Consider the following 4,263-nt stretch of genomic DNA (forward strand, 5'->3'; position numbering starts at 1 on the left):
GGGTGATGCGTATTAAGGAGGGCACATGTTGTGATGAGCACTGGGTGTGAGAAGCAAATAGTGAATCACTTAACATTACATCAAAAACTAATGATGTACTATAGAGAGAATAACTGAACATTAAAAAACAAAAAACAAACCTGACGCTCTCTTGAAAGCCATGGGTCTCTTGAGCATCTTTGGAGTACATCAAAATGTAGTTTATGATTTTCTTTGTTCAAGTTATTGATGACCTATCAAAATATGTAATATGTAGCTCAGTATTAAAAGGAAATATCCAAAACAAAATCCAGAAAGAGGAGGAGACTATTTTTGTGATGAAGTAGAAAAAATAATTTGTATAATTTTAATCCTTTCCTTCCTTGAACTAGATCATTTAAATTGCTCTTATCTGGGGGCGCCTGGGTGGCTCAGTGGGTTGGGCCACTGCCTTCAGCTCAGGTCATGATCCCAGGTCCTGGGTTCGAGCCCCACATCAGGCTTTCTGCTCGGCAGGGAGCCTGCTTCCTCCTCTCTCTCTGCCTGCCTCTCTGCTTACTTGTGATTTCTCTCTGTCAAATGAATAAATAAAATCTTTAAAAATAAATAAATAAATTGCTCTTATCTGGCAGAATAGAAATAAGTGTTTGGTATAACAATTCCCCCAGTCCTTAGATTTGATTTCTGAGTACTTTTAGGTATTTTTGTTTTTCTTTTTCTTATTTTTGTTCTTAACAGGGCGGGAAGCCATGCTTTTCCATACAGACAAATCACAAGCAACAGCCTCGCCTGTGGCCCACTTTAATCCTTACCCATATGAATTTAAAATGCTATCAGAGGGTATCTGGGTATCTCAGTCCTTAACCGTCTCTTTTGGCTCAGGTCATGATCTCAGGGTCCTGGGATCAAGCCCCACATCGGGCTCCCTGCTTGGCTGGAAGTCTGCTTCTCCCTCTCCCACTCCTCCTGCTGTGTTCCCTCTCTCACTCTGTCTCTGTCAAATAAATAAATAAAACCTTTAAAAAAATAAAATAAAACACTATCACAAGATTTCTTCTAAATTACCAAGTTTAACAGGTTATTTTCTCAGTGGATTTCTATTCGCTACTTACTCTGTACTTTGATTTGCAAAACCAGTTCAAATTTCCTCTTCTCTCTCTATGCCTATTATACAGTTTCTTCTGTCAGCAAAATCGGTGACATTGTATTTCATCCTAATTCTTAAGTTAATCATTTATATTTGGCTTATTATTTTAATTTTGAAAGCAAGTAACTTATTGGCTATTCACTGCCTAAGACTAAAATTTAATATTCACATGAGAATGTTCATATAAAAGAGAGATTATTTTAAATTATGTATATGCCACTATGGAAAGAAGACAATGTCTACCAGAGGCAATAGTTTGGAAGAGCCCACTCTCTAAATGTACTTCCATGTAAACCAAAAGTTTTGAAATTATAGTTCCAAGAGCATAATGTAATTTGGAATAGTCCATTGAAAGTAATATGCCCATTTTAAGCAAATTTAGTCACATGGCCTATTGCTAAAATAATTATATTTATATTTCATGTGTAGCGAGATATCAAAGTATCTTTTTCTTAAATTTTTATTTTAAAAATTTTAAATAAACATATAATGTGTTTTTATCCCCAGGGGCACAGGTCTGTGACTTGCCAGGTTTACACATTCCACAGTACTCATCATAGCACATACCCTCCCCAATGTCCATATCCCACCACCTTAACCTGTCCCCACTCCCCCCAGCAACAATCAGTCTGTTTTTTGAGATCGAGTCTTTTATGGTTTGTCTCCCTCCCAATCCCATCTTCTTTCATTTTTTCCTTTCCTACCTCCCCAAACCTCCCTGTTGCATCTCCACTTCCTCATATCAGGGAGATCATATGATAGTTGTCTTTCTCCAACTGACTCACTTCGCTAAGCATAATACCCTCTACTTCCATCCACATCATCGCAAATAGCAAGATTTCATTTCTTTTGATGGCTGCATAGTATTCCATTGTATATATATATACCACCTCTTCTTTATCTATTCATCTATTGATGGACATCTAGATTCTTTCCATACTTTGGCTATTGTGGACATTGCTGCCATAAACATTCAGGTGCACGTGCCCCTTCGGAGTACCATGTTTGTATCTTTAGGATATATACCCAGAAGTGCAATCGCTGTGTCATAGGGTAGCTCTATTTTCAGTTTTTGAAGAACCTCCACACTGTTTTCCAGAGTGGCTGCACAAGCTTGCATTCCCACCAGAGTGTAGGAGGGTTCCCCTTTCTCCGCATCCTCGCCAGCATCTGTCATTTCCTGACTTGTTAATTTTAGCCATTCTGACTGGTGTGAGGTGGTATCTCATTGTGGTTGTGATTTGTATTTCCCTGATGCTGAGAGATGTGGAGCATTTTTTCATGTGTCTGTTGGTCATCTGGATGTCTTCTTTTCAGAAATGTCTGTTCATGTCCTCTGCCCATTTTTTGATTGGATTATTTGTTCTTTGGGTGTTGAGTTTGCTAAGCTCTTTATAGATTTTGGATACTAGCCCTTTATCTGATATGTAGTTTGCAAATATCTTCTCCCATTCTGTCAGTTGTCTTTTGGTTTTGCTAACTGTTTCCTTTGCTGTGCAAAAGCTTTTGATCTTGATGAAATCCCAATAGTTCATTTTTGCCCTTGCTTCTGTTGTCTTTGGCGATGTTCCTAGGGAGAAGCTGCTGCGGTTGAGGTCAAAGAGGTTGCTGCCTGTGTTCTCCTCAAGGATTTTGATGGATTCCTTTCTCACATTGAGGTCCTTCATCCATTTGGAGTCTATTTTCATGTGTGGTGTAAGGAAATAATCCAATTTCATTTTTCTGCATGTGGCTGTCCAATTTTCCCAGCACCATTTGTTGAAGAGACTGTCTTTTTTCCATTGGACATTCCTTCCTGCTTTGTCAAAGATTAATTGATCATAGACTTGAGGATCTATTTCTGGGCTCTTTATTCTTTTCCATTGATCTATGTGTCTGTTTTGTGCCAGTACCATACTGTCTTGATGATGACAGCTTTGTAATAGAGCTTGAAGTCCAGAATGGTTATGCCACCAACTTTGGCTTTCTTTTTCAATATTCCTTTGGCTATTCGAGGTCTTTTCTGGTTCCGTATAAATTTTAGGATTGTTTGTTCTATTTCTTTGAAAAAAATGGATGGGATTTTGGTAGGGGTGCATTAAATGTGTAGATTGCTTTAGGTAGAATAGACATTTTCACAATATTTGTTCTTCCAATCCATGAGCATGGAACATTTTTCCATTTCTTTGTGTCTTCCTCAATTTCTTTCATGAGTACTTTATAGTTTTCTGAGTATAGATTCTTTGCCTCTTTGGTTAGGTTTATTCCTAGGTATCTTATGGTTTTGGGAGCAATAGTAAATGGGATTGACTCTTTATTTCTCTTTCTTCTGTCTTGTTGTTGGTGTAAAGAAATGCAACTAATTTCTGTGCATTGACTTTATATCCTGACACTTTACTGAATTCCTGTACAAGTTCTAGCAATTTTGGAGTGGAGGCTTTTGGGTTTTCCACATATAGTATCATATCATCTGCAAAGAGTGATAGTTTGACTTCTTCTTTGCCGATTTGGATACCTTTAATTTCTTTTTGTTGTTTGATTTCTGAGGTTAGGACTTCTAGTACTATGTTGAATAGCAGTGGTGATAATGGACATCCCTGCCTTGTTCCTGACCTTATCGGAAAATCTTTCCATTTTTCTCCATCGAGAATGATATTTGCCGTGTGTTTTTCATAAATCTATCTGTACACTTTGAAGAGTTTTAATCAAGAAGTGATGCTTCACTTTGTCAAAAGCTTTTCCAGCATCTATTGAGAGTATCATATGGTTCTTGTTCTTTCTTTTATTAATGTATTGTAACACATTGATTGATTTGTGGATGTTGAACCAAGCTTGCAGCCCTGGAATAAATCCCACTTGGTTCTGGTGAATAATCCTTTTAATGTACTGTTGGAACCTACCGGCTAGTATATTAGTGAGAATTTTCACATCTGTGTTCATCAAGGATATTGATCTATAATTCTGTTTTTTGATGGGATCCTTGTCTGGTTTTGGGATCAAGGTGATGCTGGCCTCATAAAATGAGTTTGGAAGTTTTCCTTCCATTTCTGTTTTTTGGAACAGTTTCAGGAGAATAGGAATTAATTCTTCTTTCAATGTTTGGTAGAATTCCCCCGGGAAGCCGTCTGGCCCTGGGCTTTTGTTTGTTCGGAGATTTT

This window comes from Lutra lutra, chromosome 3, assembly GCF_902655055.1.
Source record: "Lutra lutra chromosome 3, mLutLut1.2, whole genome shotgun sequence".
Classification (NCBI taxonomy): Eukaryota; Metazoa; Chordata; class Mammalia; order Carnivora; family Mustelidae; genus Lutra; species Lutra lutra.